At 41.5% G+C, this 17,441-nt stretch overlaps 1 protein-coding gene across 6 annotated transcripts in view; it reads right to left on the bottom strand.

The window, feature by feature from the left end:
* Positions 1-17,441, bottom strand: part of PLCH1 (phospholipase C eta 1) — a 3,453,772-nt gene that overhangs the window by 310,016 nt on the left and 3,126,315 nt on the right. The gene's annotated exons all lie outside the window — the stretch shown is intronic.

The raw sequence follows: 17,441 nt of genomic DNA, 5'->3' as shown, positions 1-17,441 counted from the left end.
TGGCTACCGGAGGGGGTTGTATGAAAGGTCTGCCCTGAGTAACTAGTGGGGAGACCATCCACCAAGAAAGATGCCTTTTGCATGCATCCATGATAATGATCATGTAAAGTCATGGGTAGCTCTTGGAAAGACCACTGAGTAAACAGAAGCCACTGAAGAATTTCATATGAAAGCACGCCAGTGGGATTAGGAGAATGGCTGCTGCCATGGAACCCAGAGTTTGAAGGATGTACCTGACTTGGATCCTTTTGCTCTGCATCAGAACCTGTACCTGCTGATGGATTGCAGACACCCTTTCTAGTGGTAGCCTTGCAAACATATCCCTTGTGTCTAAGTCTGCTCCTATGTAAGTGATAGATTGACAGGGCAACAAGGCAGATTTTTCAAAATTTATTGTAATGCCGAGCTGGGAGAAGATTGTGATTGTGTAGTCCCGTGCTTGTATGAGTTGATGCCTGGTGGTAGAAGTAAGGAGCCAGTCGTCTAGATACGGAAACACCTGGAATCCTTGACACCTCAGGTGAGACGTGACCACTGCCATACATTTGGTGAACACCCTGGGGTCTGTGCTGAGACCAAAGAGCAGAGTTCTGAACTGATAATGACTGGCCCCCAGCCGGAAGCGAAGACATCCCCTGGTGTGCCTGTCCATCTTTATATGGTAGTATGCGTCCTGAAGATCTATCGAGCACATCCAATTGTCCTGACCCAGAAAGGGTAGAATGGACTGTAGCGTGACCATCCAAAACTTTGTTCTTTGCACAGACCTGTTTAGTCTGCTGAGATCCAGAATCGGTCTCCAGTCCCCTGTCTTTTTTGGTACTAAAAAGAACCTTGAGTAAGTTCCGGATCCATGCTGGTCTGCCAGGACTTCCTGGATGGCTTTTTTTTCTAGCAGTTTTGAAACTTCTATTACTGCTTGCTCCTTCAGATTGGGTGGAACATCTGGAAGGATCTTCCTTGACTGCAAAGGGGGTTGATGGAAGGGAATTTTGTAACCTCCGGATATAATGGACTGTACCCATCTGTCTTGCGTTAAACTTTGCCAGGCTTTTGGGTACAGCGAAAGTCTTCCCCCAACTGCCTCCAGAGTTGAGCAGCCAGGCAACCCTTCAGGGATGCTGGAAGAGCTCATCAGAGAAGGATTCTCTGTTGCCCTGGTTCTGCGGATCCCCTCTGCCATGAGGGCGGCTTCTATTATTATTGTTTCCCCCTCTGCCTCTGGAGGGAAAATCACTACATGTGTCAGGCAAGGCTCCCTGAGATTTATGGAACCATATCTTCCCACTCTTCTGACCCTTGGGGTAAAGCCTAGAGGGAGTGGAAAAATGGACTCCCATGGCAGAGAGAGTCTTGCCTTCTTGCTCATACCTAGTCAAAGTGTCTTTCACCTGTGGTCCAAAAAGAAAGGAACCATTGAAGGGAGTGTTGGTGAAGGACACTCGAAAGGGTTCCGCAAAGTTACACAGCTGCATCCACGCATGCCTCCTAAGGGCTACCCCGGTACTAGCGGCTCTACTCACCCCATCGGCTGCATAGGAAATGAGCCTCATGGAAGAGTTAACAAAAGAATTAAGCATCGCTAGCTGGGAAGCTACCTTGGCTTGTGCTCCCTCAGCTGTTGGATCTTGGAAGGTATCTCCGAGCTCTTTAAGGAGATCCCTTTGAAGTCGGGTAAAATGACACAGGTAGTTTGGTGACCTCATAGAGAAGGACATTGAAGTGAACATTCGCTTCCCATATCTGTCCATCGTCCTAGACTCCTTGTTAGGGGGATGAACAGATGAAGAGGTCTCCGTTAACTATTTTTTGGTGGCTGCTGCTACCACCATAGCATCAGCAGGAACACCTTTCGAAAGGAACTGCTTATCCTGGGGTGCTGTAATGAATTTACTACATCTCCTCAGAGTTGGTTCCACTGTATCCGGAGCTGACCAAGCCTTTCGAGCCACCACTGTCATAAGTGGATCGAAAGGCGGAGACACCCAGGAGGTGGAAGGTCGGGAACCGAAAGCATCCAGAAATACAGACTCCTCCTCAGAAGGAGCTAGGGGATTCCAGTTCCCCCTCTGCTTAAGCATTTCTAGGATGTCCGAGAAGGAAACATCTTCAGAGAGCAATCTCGGGGACCCTTTTCGAATCATCATATCTGTATCAGAAGTGACAGACTCGGGGGAGTCAATGTGCTTCCTCTTACACTTTTTCTTCTGAGGGGGCTCTTCTGAGTGATCAGGAGAGGCCTCAGAAGATGAGGAAACACCCAGTGGGGTGTCCTGGAGCATCGGTTCCCTATACTTAGGGTCTGGAGGAGGAAAAGAGGTTGGCATAGGCACTACAGGGGACGAAGCCAGTGGGGCTGATAGTGGAGCATGACATTAAAGGCGTCCCTGCCACGATGCAGACAAAGCACCTGTTCCGAAGAAATATGAATCTTTCTCTGCACCGAGGGAGACTGCTCTGAGGCTGATGTAGGGGCCGAGCTCACCTGCACCGAAGCTCCGAGAAGGAGAATGGGGTCGGACAAGGGTCCGATGCCACTCGCCCCCTCGGAGCCGACGAGGGAGCCCCGGTGACTAGATCCCTCGATGGAAGGTACCACCGAGGGAATCGTAGCCGATGTCGGAACCGAAGGAGATAGAGTTATCGGACCCGACAGTTCCACTACTCGAACCCCAATGAACTCCGGCTCTGAACTCATTGGAGTTGGAGGAGGAACATTGAGAGAAGTGGATGGAGCCGATACCTGTTGAGGATGGCTGGACCACAATTTAGCTAGTGCCTGCGACTTTAGCAACCTACTGACCACTCTCTCCACATCATGATCCAACAGTCCAGAGGATCGAGAGGAGTGAGGGGATCGCTGACTACGCCCGCTCTGAAGTAAAGGAGACTGAGGAGCCGAATGCACAGACTCTAGTGAAGGGGACCTCAGCCTCTTGTGGCTCCTCTGATGGAGCCGATGGGGAGATTGTCTTCAGAACCGACGTAGAAGGTAAATCCTGAAATGAAGATGGCTCCGAACTTGGAGCCGACGGCTTAGTGGATTTAGGGGATTTCACAGGCTGTGAGCTCTTGGCCGGTGAATCCTGGGGTTTTAAAAGACCCCTAAGAATTAGCTTATTCTTACGCTCCTGCAGGACTCTTGGACTAAAGGCATGGCAAAGAACAAGAGTCCTGCAGGTGCACAGCGCCTAAACAATAGACGCAAGAAGTGTGCCCATCTGTCAGAGACATTTTCTGACAGCATGAGTCACACTTCTTGAACCCAGAAACCTTGGATTCCTTTGACATTCTTAACAGTAGAAAGAAAACCAATTATAACAATAACAAGAAGCAATATACAGTCTACAAAAAACACACCTACTAGAAAGACTATAGCTAAAGGTTTTTTTTTTATTTATTTTTCTTAAAGATAATAGGAAAGCCTCTAATTTAAACGGCTAACCTGACAAGAAGAGGTAGGAGGGGAGGGGTGGGAGAGAACTCTCTAAGTTAAACGAGTTCTACAAAAAGGAGGGATACTATAAGCTAAACAATTATCTATCACAGAAACAAAACTATCGCTAATAATAAAATACTAGAAAAGTTAAATTCTAGTGAAAAAGTTACACAAAAAACTCTATACAAGCCTGAGCCAGAAAAACGACACCTCACAGCTGAAGTGGCAAACGAGATCTGGGTAGCTATCGCTAGGCATTATGGGATAAGGGGTAGCCTTGAGCCAGTAAACAGCTATTGAAGATGGCCGAGTCGGAGCCGAGGATCGGCTCTGATCCCAACCAGCAAGAACGAAGGTGAGATAGACAACTTAACATTATAGAGTTATGGGGGAACTCACCCTGATAACATAGATAACACAGAGTTATGGGGCAACTCACCTTGATAACATAGAGGCCAGTCCAGAACAACTTAAGAATGGAATGCTCATTAGAAGTCCAGAATTAATGTCACAAATAAAAATGTAATCACAAATGGCTGATCACAACAGTGAAAAGCAAAGACTAGAAAGCACAGTGATTAAATATTGTTCTACTGGTAAATTCTCTCGATTTGACATCAGAAACATATGCCGGAAAGAAACTTTTGGTTATGGCACACATTCATGACAGAATCTTAACTGATGTCCTATCAATCTAAATATTTTTTTTTTTTTTTAAATCAATAGAAATTTAATTAATTGTTTAAGGGTATATACTATGAATTTCTCAATAATTGACTTAAAAGATTTTTTTTTAAGAAAAGTATTAAGAAAGACAGCGGCATTAGACAGTCTTCTTAATCATAATCCGGTAGAGGCTTCGAACAAAAAAGTACTTTGGCAAGGAATATAAAACACTTCAATCAACTTTATCAGCAATCCTGTAGATGTCAGAGTAAATGTGGGCACTTATCTGTTACTGCAAAGCTTAACGTGAGGTCCCTAACCAACTCTTACAGTACCATGTCAAGTTTGATTAAACTGAGTCAGTAATGACTGATTCTGGCAACAGCCTTCAAGAGTTGAACCTCCTGGAAAACCATATTTTAAAAAAAGTTAGACTCTCCTTGAACATGTGAAAGACCAAGAAATCATTCCAGAATAAACAGTTTACAAGTATGTGGTCCCCTGAAGAAGAGGTAGTAATAGATCCCATTTACATCTAATATTTCCAAATTTCCAAGACTGCTGGAGCTATGGTGTGGGGGAGAGCAAATAGATCTAGTCACCCAAAAACAAAACTGCCTAATAGAAATGTAATTCATAACCATTAAAAATCATACCAACACATGGTAAAATGTTAATAATGGACATGGAATAAATTACCCCTCTGATATAAAAAGGGGGCTGCGGAATGAATTATTTTTTGGGCAAACATATGACGATTAAGAAAAAAGAAATACAGCTTTTGCAGAAACAAATTTAAGTTTAAAGTGTTTTGGCAGCTTAAAAGATGCAATTTCTTTCCTCATAAGAATAACCTCCTGCCAGGTAATTACATGGAGTGTACATCTGAAAACACTGACAGACTAAGGCAAAATAACAGTTGCCAGAGTATATCTGATGGTCTTGAGTAAAGGATAATGCAGATGCAAGATTTAAGACATAAGCTATGTTAATATGCAAACACATATCTGCAGAAATCAACTTTGCTAAACTATTTTTACTCTTATTTATGTAGTGCTAGACGTACAACTCACTGTCACACTGTCCCTCACACCTCTGCATAAAAAGGGCTTAAGTTGCTCAGATTTGTTCAAAACATTGGTGAGCATTCTTCGCATTGTTAATGGATTCCAGAAGTTGAATCATGCCTCTAAGGCTTACCTTTAATTTATTAAAACCTAAATAATTTATTACAATACAGGTAAAGTCAAGGAATAGCATAATTATTTAAGGCTTGTATTAGGAAGGACTAAATTAAGTTTATCAGAATCACCATTTCCCAGCATTTGATTCAACTGTCACATTTTGACTTGACTTTTGACTTGACGACATTTGATAGTAAGGTGCAGCAGGTTTACACTTAACTGACAAATAGTGAAAAAAACAGTAAAATACGATCAATTAAAAATTGAAGATATGTTATTGGAAAACTCCATAAATTTTCTACCATCATCAGAGCCCTCTTTGCTCAGGAAGAGAGTGGTTGCCACGGCTTCTGAATGGTACATTTATTCTATTCAGACTGAGGTTACTATTGCTTGAAGTCAATCTGCCAGGAGTTTTACACTCATTTTCTGTCATACCTACTTCACTGACAAAATTGGTGCAGATTTCCCAAGCTTTCTTTCTATATTTATTCTTCAACAATACTTCTACAGCTCTTCATGCTAACCCAATCTCCTGCTTTAGTAAGTTTGGTCTTTTGAAGACTTCCAGTAAACGAAGCAGAATTTGACAGCATACAGAACCAGAATGCTCTAAGCAGATAATTTTGGACTTATTGAAGGATTTTCTCCACACTGCACCTAATACTTGGCAAAACATTAATAGTAGACTGTGAAAAAGACACTTCTCCACTTCCAGGATGGATTATTGATATCCAACAGTATAGTACAGTGGGGCAGAAGTTACAAAATAAATTCACACCTTCTTCAGAACAAAGTATTTGAGCAATATTATAGTATTATAGCACCGTATATGTTTTTTTTCTGAGACCCTTCAAGCCAACAGTAAACCTCTAATAGATTGACTATTAAACCATTAAACAGTCAAATATGGACTTATAACCCCCAAAGTACTACACATGTACACTCAAATTTCTATAAAAAATTGTAGTCCCAATTTGAAAATCATTACTCCAATCTGCACAAATCAGGTCTCAATAATACACTCTGACCATCTGTGATTCTCTTTTCTACTATATGTTTAAGCTCTCAGAATTATCCACATCCAAAAACAAGATTTAATTAAATGACCACTATGGCAAGAGTAGATAGTACAATAAACCTGTAAACAAGCTAGGTCCTGATGGATTCCTTGTGGAACATCAGCAGAAACTACCTCAGTACAGTAAGGACAAGTTATAACATTTAAAGAACTAAATTATATATGGACAATTTTGCACTACACCCTGGAAGTTTATTTTGATATCCTTAATATTAAAACCCATGGTTCGCCTATTCATTTGTTCTTTTTGCAGGCCAGCTCCATAAATTAGATATGGAATGTAAAGTATGTAAATGGATTTAAGATCTACAGTCAGTTACTGTGAAGAACAAATGGTTGACATACTGCTGTTCACTGAAATCAAATATTCTGACACACTAATCTACAAATGCACACAGAAGAGGAGAAACACATAATGTGTGTGTCAGTCTTTGTATTCTTCTTCTCTCTCCGACTGTCCAACATTACAGTTAGTATATTTTGGTAACTGTGGGAAGAAGCTCCCCAGAATGTGATAGTAGAATTTACATTTGTTGAGCCAATGTTAATGCATATACATTTGTTTGTAATTTGTTCTTAAACATCAGTCTGCACAAATGTTATCAAGTAAGTTAAAATGCATTATTACCCAAATTAGTTAATTTAGACCAATATGGATTACTCATATAGCACAGAAATTGTCTAATATGTTAATATTCTGTACTAACAAATCAAAGACTTTTAAATGCATATTGATGTTACAAAGATTGTGGTCCATTAATTTTTAGTCTGAAAAATAGTATAACTTCTGATAAGCATTATAATCTCCATATAACCCTTCATCTAAAGCAACCACAGAGAGTAGTTCAGTCAAAACACCTGTGAAGCAGTGAGGAGCTATGACTCACAACTAACTTCAACGAGTTACCAGCAACTCCAACAGATAAAATGGAAGCCAGTGCATGCAACTAAAGAATGAAATACAAATTTTAAATACAACATTTACATTATCAAATCAAATACAGTGCCAATTGTCTCCTCAGAAACTCTATGCTATTTTAATAGTGGCATTTTTACCATCACCTACATCCCCCAGAACACCCTCTCCCTGCACTAAACTGTGCAGACTGCGCCCCCCCCAGACAAAAATCATTCCTGGCAGGGGTCTGGGATCAACAAGTAGAGAACTGTCTACAAAATGGGTTCTTGGGCAGATCATCATCCTAAGTACCTTGCTGGCTATTTTGTGAGTTAGTGGAGTATCCCTCCTAATCACAGCCTGCTGTCTGTCAGTGAGGAAGGAACTATAAAACTAGGTGGGACACGATCAGCACTGCTTCGCTCAATCTTGTGATACATCCTCTGCTAGACGCCTCCAGCACAATGTGTCATACTGCCTCTCTCTCCTAGAATGGGCAAGCCAGAGTCAGCCCTTTCCTCTGACTCTCACAAGCCGTGTCTTTCGGCACATGAATTAAGTGATCTCAAGACCTCTAAGTGACAGTTAGGGCTTCACTGCACTGTGACCCAAAATCATCATGCTACTGTGTGCTTTCTCAGTTGGAAGATATGCATGTGGCTAGTCTTCTGCACAGCCACACATTAACATCACACAGAGTTTCTCAAATGTTTCAGCACTTGCTGACAACTTACTGCTTTTTACTTCTTGAACAGGTAAGTAAAGTGGTCCCTTCTTGGTGTTTTGTCATCCACAACTCAGAACATCAGAGCAAGGTTAAATTAAACATACATACACATTGACAATTTAGTGTAGCAATTCATCGGGTATGTTATGAGTAAGAAGCAGACTTGATTATAGGACAAGACTGAGCTCTCAATCCTACAGCAGTGACACTGAGATCTTCCCACAATGCCACAGTGCTGAAGACTAAAGATGCACTCCTTCAGCCTGTGCCTGTAACAAACAGTAATGAAACCTTGATTACAGCTAAGCTAACCGAAGTTCAACTAGCAGCTTGGGTGCTTGATAGCACAAGAAGTTAAGATGGACACGCCCATCAGGTGGGCCGTAATTCCAACTGTACTATCACTGCTGTTGTGATGACAGGGCTTTGGTTTGACAGTTGAGTCTTGCCATGATGTGGGGTGAGCAGGCATTCACAGACTAGGGGGCGTACATAGCCCTTGAAGTAACTGAAGTGCTCATATCACCATAAGGGGTGGGGCTGAGCCATAAAATGAGGAAAAGCTCTTGTGCTGGCAAGAGTACCCTCACTGCTGGATAGCAGGCTCACTGAGCAGGGGAAGGCTGGACAACTGGCAAGCATGGGGGCAAAATGGCTTAAACAAATGTACTTCACCAGTTGTATACAATCATGCAATTATTTATCATGTTTTTAAGAATGGGCCAACTTAAAATCTTTCTAGAAAAAAATCATGCAAATAACATGGAATGGTAATATTACCATTTCTGAAGAAGCTGTACAGTTTAATGGCCTAACAGGGGATCCCTTGTTCTCACTGTACTCTATTAGAGTTTATACAAGCACTAAGAAAAATTCACAACAACAATCAGTAGAGCTCTGACCTTCTAAGAATCCATAAATGGAGAATCCTGATAAAACAAGGATATGACAAGGAACTGGGTACTAGTGGGAGAAGGTTGCTTGTTAGGTTTTGCTAGTGATATTGACTAACGTGACTTAAAAGCATTATGTGTTGAACCTCATCTAGACAGAAGCAAACTAATAAGCTGATGCCAATTCATTTGACAGAGAATAACAAAAGCACTGTAATAACATACCCAATGCTTTCTTTGATGCTGTAATGTCAAAGTTGTTTACTTCTTCAGTAGTAGTAGTAGTTTTTTCTACTTTCCTTATCACCTTCAGTTTATTCTAATAAATATTTATGTATTTCATTGTTAATTAACAGGGTAGGAGAACTGTTTCAGCCATGATCCAGGAAATGCAGGCAGAAACATCACATTAAACAAAAGTGCATGTAGATTAAATATTAAAGATATAACATTATAAAGCAAGCAGATTAAAATATGGATAGTCTAAAATATAATCAGTATGTTAAAAAATGTACACTTAATATTAGTTGGGTTAAAAGGACTCCTACAAAATACACCAAAAGAACAGGGAGAGTACCTGTTAATAAAAGGATAAAACATTGGAGCATGTTCTATTATGAGACATAAAACACCATTACTTATAATTTGACATGTAGGTTATCTAATGAGAATGTGCAGGAGTAGAGTGTTGTGTTATAAAGTGCAGTGCAGTATGCAGGGTGAAATAATCATAATGTCTAAATAAACATAGTAAAATGAAAAGGAGGGGCTGTAACATTAAAGCACGCAAGACTAGTTGGTTGATATGTTCATAGGTAGGTCCTGGGCTATCTGCCTGAGGGCATTTATAAGCCTAGCCAGAGTGTGTCTGCTTTCACCGCCCCATTGATTAATTAACTGATCCTCTGTCAAGCAAGAGCCAATGAAGTGATCCCAGGGGTGTATTTTCTGTTACCCATCCACTCATCAAGGTTTCTCTTGAAGAGTGTTGGTGAGGGGCTCTGCCTAATGTAGTTTGGAATTTTGTTCCAAAGCATGGGGAGTCTCTGGGACAGGAATCTATCTCTCCAGCATGTTCTATTTATTGTTGTGGCGAGGTTTAGCTCACTAGAGTGCGTGGCTCGCAGGGACTTGGATTTTTTTAGGTGGAGCATGTCCATCAATTATGAGTTGGACATGGCTTTGTAAGTCAGGCAGAGATCACCTCTGAGTAAGCGATATGCCACTGAGTACAGCTGGAGTTTTTTCAGTCGAGCTGCATATGACATATGTTTGAGGCCAGTAATCCTCTTGGTGAGGTACTTTTGTGGTCTTTCCAGCTGTTGGAAGTGTCTTGTGAGGTACATCCCAAATGGGGCATTGTACTCTATGATGGGTCTAATGAATGACAAGTAGAGGGGCACTATAACCTCTTTATTTTTAGATGTGAACCCTTTAGTAATTAGATGGGCCACAAAGAAGGATTTCCTAACTACTTTGGCAATATGATTGTCAAAGGAGAGATTACTATCTACCTGGGTCCCCAGATCTCTTATTACCTCTTCTGTATTAAAGGGGCTGCCACCTATGTGGTAATTCGTGGGTGTTTTGTTTTTCCCAAACGGGATGACTATGCATTTTTTGGCATTTAGCTTGAGGCCATGACTTTGACACCAGGTGTCTGTCTCAGTAAGGCACTTTTGGAGGATGGTCCGTGTCAGCCGGAGAGTCAATTATGGCTCCTAGTTTGCAGTCATCAGCAAACTTGGTTATCCATAGTCCTCCTGTGTTTGCCTGTACTTCTGAGAGGTATATGCCGAACAGTAGGGATCCCAGGACCGAGCCTTGTGGGAACCACTTATGACTGGTTTAGTCTCGGACCTGGAGCCCGCTATTCTTACCGTGTGAGTTCTGTCTGTAAGCCAGATGGCAACCCATCTCATGACGTAGGGGTTTATGTTCAGGCAGGTGAGTTTTTCTGTAATGCCAGAGTGGGGAATGGTGTCGAAAGCCTTGGTGAGGTCAAGGTAGGCTGTGTGAACCACCTTTCCCTCATCTATGGCCTTAGTGACTGTCTCGAAGAAGTCAACCAGGTTTAGTAGGCATGATCTTCTCTTAACAAAGCCGAACTGGGTCGGGTCAAGTGTTTGGAGGTTCCCAGTGTCTTTGTTAATGAGTTCCATGATGCGCTCCATAGCCTCGCAGACCAGGCTAGTCAGGCTTATGGGGTGATAGTGACCAGGGTCAGTTGTAGACCCTCCTTTGTGGAGAGGAATAACTGTTGTTGTGCACCATTCTATGGGCAAGTAGCCTGTGGAGAGGCTGAGGTTGAACAGCGTGTTTAGGTGGGGGGTTAGTTCATTCTGTAGTTCGTGCAAGACCCAGCCTGTGCATCTGTGATTTCCAGGACACTACACTTTTCCGGTATTGTTGTGGGCCCTTTTGGGGGTGAGAGGGGGTGAAGTTTGCACTGACTCTATCTGCCAGGATATTGGCAATATCAGTAGGTTCAGTATATTTTGTGCTATTTTGCACTAGTTCAGTGCATATCTGCGAGTTGCCACTTAGATTCTTAACATAGCTAAAGAAGGCTTTGTGGTCATCTTTTGAATCCTTGGCTATTTTTCTTTCGAAGTTAGCCTTGGATGATTTTATGAGGGACCTTAGTTTCTTAATGATACTGATCAGGGATGTCTTTCCTTCTTGAGATTTGCTTTTCTGAACTAGTTTCCTCCTTCTATTGTATAGCCTGTTTATGGCAGGGGTCCACCAAACTGGTTTCCTTCTCTTAGAGGAGTGAGTCTTGGTTTTGTTAGGGATGGCATGATCCATGCATCCTTGTAGGTGCGCATAGAGTGCATCTGTAAAGGTTTCTGCATCTTGGGCAGCGTTATCCTTTAGAGTGGGGGCTTTGAAACTTACCACCTCTGTCTTAAGTAAGGTGAAGTTTGCTTTAGAAAAGTTTTTTTTACTGTGGTTTCCTTAGTTGGGGGTGGTGGTGGGGTGTGGACATCCAGAGTGATTACTTTATGGTCTGATCTAACCAGTGACGGGTTGACCTCCGGTGTGGAACACCTGTCGCCCATGTTGGTGATGACCAGGTCCAATATGTTTTCACCTCTGGTAGGGGGGAGTTTACCAGCTGATCCAGGGTGTTTGAGTTGATGAATTCCAGAAAGCGCTGGGCCTGGGAGTTTGTACTAGAGTAGTTTTCCCAGTTAATGGTAGGGTAAATGAAATTACCCAATATCAGGGTGTTCGGTAGGACCTTCATGTTTTCCAGTGTCTCCACAAAGGTGGAGTGGTGGTCCTGGGTCATGGAGGATGATCTGTAGCAGGCCACAATTTGCATTGCAGATTTGTCTGATGTTAGTTGCACATGGATGATCTCAGAGGTATCATGCTGCGCCACTAACCTGGAGGTGTAGGTATCCTTGGTGAATATGGCTACACCCTCTCCTTTTGTGTTTCGGTCCGTGTTCTGTGGCCGAAACGTGTGGTATGAGTTGTAGCCCGGTAGTGCTGGGGTGCTCTCTGGAGCCTTGAACCAGGTTTCAGTTACTGTACAGATGTCGACGTTCTACATACTGACGAGTGTGAACATATGCATTTTGAGATTTAAATACATAAATAAAAACATCAAAATGTTATTGGTTATACTGGAAGCTGCACTAAATACTGCAATGGTATTTGACTAGTTTGAAAAGGTTAGTAATTATCTGAAAATAATAGCATCAATAAAAAGATTAAAGAACAAAGTGATAAAGTAGCCAACTCTTACCATATGACTAGGCTGGTGGCAATGCAAGCTCTGTTTTGTTTGCAGGTACAGTAGCTCATGACTGACACTCCAGGTAAACTTTTTTTGGAGAAGCTAAATATCTTAAGTATGATGAAACGGTGTCCTTGTATGAGGCTGATATACTCATTACAATCAGGACTGTTTTATTTGAGGGAGATATCAATCTGCATAATTCTATGTGGGGATTGGTTATGTATCATCTTACGAGTCATCACTGAGTTTTGGAATGACTTCTTTTTGATGAATATTTATGTTATGGTGAGTTCACTGAAGTGAGCTGCATTTTTCCAAAAGCTGGTAACTTTGAGAGTTTTTCCTATTGTGATAATTTATGAAGGTGTGGGCATGCTTGCTCCCTTGTAAAAAAGTGTGTGTGTGTGTGTGTGTGTGTGTGTGTGTGTGTGTGTGTGTGTGTGTGTGTGTGTGTGTGTGTGTGTGTGTGTGTGTGTGTGTGTGCTTTTGGTTTACTATTTGATATGTAATTTTTCAGTAAAAGGTGAGCCAAAAAACACAAACTTTTTTTGGCAGCTCCTAGGTAAACAATTACTTATCAGTCATTGCCAGACTGTGTATGGCTCCAGCTGTGGAGGGCAAGACTCTTCCTGCTGATAGTCTACATGTGGGAGGGAAACAATGATTACTGCTAAGCTGAGTGAGGGATTCTGGTTGCTGTCATGCTGAGAATGAGTTTTCTTTTTTCAAAATGTAGCTCTTCTGACAAAGAATGTGCTACATAGTTTGATACCTGTCACGCGTCACAGATCACTTCTGTTGTACATCCTAGAAGTTTTTTAAGTTGATGTGCATACCCTTAGCAGAGAAGCAGAAGTCTGTGTGGTTTGCTTCAATTACTTTTCTTGAAACGGGTTCCATCACTGCTGCTTTCATGATAACTTAAGTGTTTCATGATTGTCAGAAATGTTACTGAGATGTGGGGTGCAGGCACTAGCAGAATACTGCTTCTCAGAAAACACACAATCAGTATGGTTGACCAGCTTTCTACTGCACCACAAATGTGAAACAACATCCTTCCCCCTATGTGCCAGGCCTCATTCCCTAATTAGTGATAGAAGTAACTTCAAGAGCACAGAAATATCAGGAAAAGCAAAACTTCAGACTGTTAGTCATTTGATAAGGCCAAAAATGGTGTGAATTAATTTTCAGAGATTATCTCATTAAATTGTGCACCATGAGATACAAGCCGATACTAAGGAAGACTGTGTTATCTTACCCACTAGGTATAATGATGTGTGCTATGTTTAGCAGACTCTGTAACAAGACTAGAATGTGTACCAAATTCCAGAATTGCAGAACCTGCATGGCCAGCGTTTGTCATTTAACTTAAGGGCAATGCTAAACCCAACATTAGAAGTAGACAGGTACTGTTGTACCGTCCTTAACATAGACACTCTCAGCAGAGACCCAGGTACCTTCATGCATATGGTTCCTTTGATCACTGTATATCTACTGTTGCTAGGAAAGTCTTCCACCTTTCACAACTAATTAATGAAGACTTCTCCTCTCACGCTAAAATCATAATCAATCTCCTCTACTCATTCTTCATCAAGCTCATACAAGAGTATACTGTGTCCTTTAGCATGTATTTAGCATGTACCAGTTGAAGCACCCAGCGGTTTATAACAAAACAAATCTCTGGTATGACCTTTCTTAGTTATCCAGAACATCTAAACACCCTGCTTCTCTTCTGTAATTCCAGCAGACCCCTATGTGATGACCAAAACTGGAAATGACTCAATCTTGACAGATTTATCAAAGATCTGAAAGGCTGGTAGTAATAAAACACCAAAGAAGCTACATTTCTATTGCAAGATAATGAAGACTTGTTGCCATGACAGACATTTCTCCCAAAGAAGTCCCAGTCTCTACAACACGTTCCCACTTTCTCACTTTCTGTGACGCAAATCACCGTCCTCTCTTCCTGTCTTCAAATTATACTTGTACAAATGGATGGCTAAATGCAAATTTACCCCAAGCCTTGCCCTCCTATCCCTCATGGATGGGGGGGGGGGGGTTACTAGTAACTGGATAAATAATTTCAAAGGGACTGCAGTGGTTGTCCTTGAAACAGCTTAACTGATCTTACTTGCCTGTTAGCTGCCCAGCTGTGTACAAGAAACATGCATGTAACTAATTCTATAAGCACAGAAAAAGAATAGGATGGTAGAAAGGAGAGATGCGTGAAACTAATTAAACATTCATTCTATTTAGACTAAATAAGCAAAGACTGGCTCTTCTTAAATAACATTAACTTTCATTATCAAATATTTGAAATTGGGAGGTTGGCGGAATCTAGGTCATTGAGTCAAAGGGGTAACTTACTGAACCAAGAATAAAACCCAATGATACCTAGGTCAGGTGATACAAGTCTAATCTGGAAAATATATTTTGGTTGACTTGTAGTCATCAAACAACAACTGGCCAAAAATAAATGTTGCTTTCCAGGAGATCATGCTTGAGCACAGCTTGTTTAAATTAATCAAAAAAAATCTTTTTTTTTAAGTTTAAAATACAAATCATAAAGCATTCACTGAATTCTCTTTAGCAGCTTGGTAGGAAATACAAAACACAGTGCTTAAGGAGAGTGAGCTAGTGCTGCATATGGCTGCAAGTCACATCCAAAATAGCCAATATCAGCACCAGAGAGGTTTCGATACACTATAAAATGAAAGATTTTTTCGGAAGACCAAAAACAGGCAGATGTGTTAGCACAACAATGTTCTCTAGTAAATAATATGTACTCCTTCAAAACCAGAGTTTGTACATCTTACAATAAATATTCATATTATTGTTTGTAATATAATCAGTTGTCATAGTGACAAATGGGTGGAATCTGAACTGAACTAGATACAACAGGCAAACTAGTTCTGTATGTTTTCTGGTTAATCGGAAATTCTACTGACTGTAGAATGGTACCCCCAAGTTTTCAAATGTACTCAAGATCCTAGACATAGGCTGGGAGTCAAGTCACATGTAGAACAGCTGCAAGTAAGTAGTGGGGTATAGAAGATACTGCAGATCCCTCCAAAGAACACGTGGAAGAATCTATACTAAATATTGAGTATTGTACAAATGCATTCTTTGATTTTCACAGGGGATCATCAACTGGCTAACTTAACACACTTATGAATGGCGGAGCAATCACAAAGCACAGTAGAATGGTAGAGAGGTAATCAAAAAGCAAAAATATATGCAGTGAGGAAGGAGCAGTTAAAACTAGCTGGAGTAATTTAAAAGAATAAAACTTCCAGTCTTGTGTCTAGTAAATAACATATGCAAGATTTTGCAAAATCTCAATCAAAAAACAGGTACATGGGGGAAGATGTAAAAGAGTGAACACTGATTACTAACAGGGAAGTTTTTTTCAGAAGTTTGTTGCAGCGCACACTATAGATATTTCATAGCAACAAAAAAGGCATTATAGGGGTGGCTAGAGCCATAGCCAGTATCTAGAATCCCAGGGGCGACAGGTGCAAGCCATCTCTGGCAAAGCATTGTGGTTTGTTGATCATGTCATCCCAGGCAGACAAATACTGGATCCCCTTAGAATGACACCAGAAGCTTAGCCAATTGTTAAAGTCAGTCATTTTGTCCTTGTACTGTGGTATCATTCTGGGTGATGGCACGATGCTACTCAGGACTAGGGTCATACCTGCCTGGGCTACAAGATCAGATAGCTCCTCCATGTCCCTTTTCATGTAGTCCAGGGGGTATGTCTCAGGTCATTCACACCAACATGGACAATGACAGAGTCATATTTGTACTTGCTGTGGAGTGACTTGCATGCGTTATGTGGTGGATCCTGGCACCCTACAGGCAGCTGACAGTAACTTTCTCCTTGTTTAGCCTGGTGAGTGGAACATCAGTGTGCCTGACTATAGAGTCACCTATGACTAGATTATTGGGTACGTTGTTATGCCTTATGGGCTGTGGTTGAGTGGCACACTGAGTTTGTGGGCTATGTGTCATTTGGGTTGTGTTGGGGGTGGAGGTTGCTTGTATTTCTGCTTTGGTGGTCCCTGTTGCTTGGGCAGGTTTTTACTGACAGCCTCCCCAAATGTAGGTGTGTGTTTTGTGTTTCTATGTGTGTGTTTTGGTGGTGAAGGTTTTGAGGGAATATGTGCTGAGTGTGGTGTGGTGCAAGTGTTTACCTTCTCCTCTTGACTGTCTAGTCCAGTCTTGGGTGAAGAGAGCTTTGCTTCCAGTTTGGCTATATAAGTGCATCTCTCACAGGTTGTAGTGTTGGGTGGTAGGAGAAGAGGGTTGTCTGTGTACATGAGGCAATTGCTGCATTGCCCCAATATGCCCAGATTCATCAGGTAGACAGGAGAAAACACTGGGAGCTGACCCTTAGACATGCCTGGATAGGTGCTTATTTGTTAAGTACTAGAAACTGTTTTCCTCTAGACAAGTGAGCAAAGTTGAGTGCTATAGTAATTTGTAGCTTATTTAGTGCTTACAACAAGTTCTGAACAAGTGCTGAGCTCAAAGAAACAAATGAGTGCTGAAACTAAAATCTGGCTAGTTCTAAGAAACAAAATTAAGCTAGAAGGCTTCCCTCCAATACAGAAAGGATTGGGGGCTCAGAAGCTTACAAACAGTCCTGGATACATCAAATCTGTATCTGGACTAGACAACTTATAGGAAAGGCAGGAAACAAGCTTAGAAAACATTTTTTTGTTTTGTTTTGTTTTGTAAAGTGGAAAGGGGAAAGAAGGAGCAGAAGCTAACTGGGTTGGCCATCTCGAATGTTC

The sequence above is a fragment of the Protopterus annectens genome, chromosome 4.part1, assembly GCF_019279795.1.
Source record: "Protopterus annectens isolate FY-2018-M chromosome 4.part1, PAN1.0, whole genome shotgun sequence".
Taxonomy (NCBI): domain Eukaryota; kingdom Metazoa; phylum Chordata; order Ceratodontiformes; family Protopteridae; genus Protopterus; species Protopterus annectens.
The sequence above is the reverse complement of the archived record's forward strand: the minus strand, read 5'-3'. Positions and strand labels throughout refer to the sequence as shown.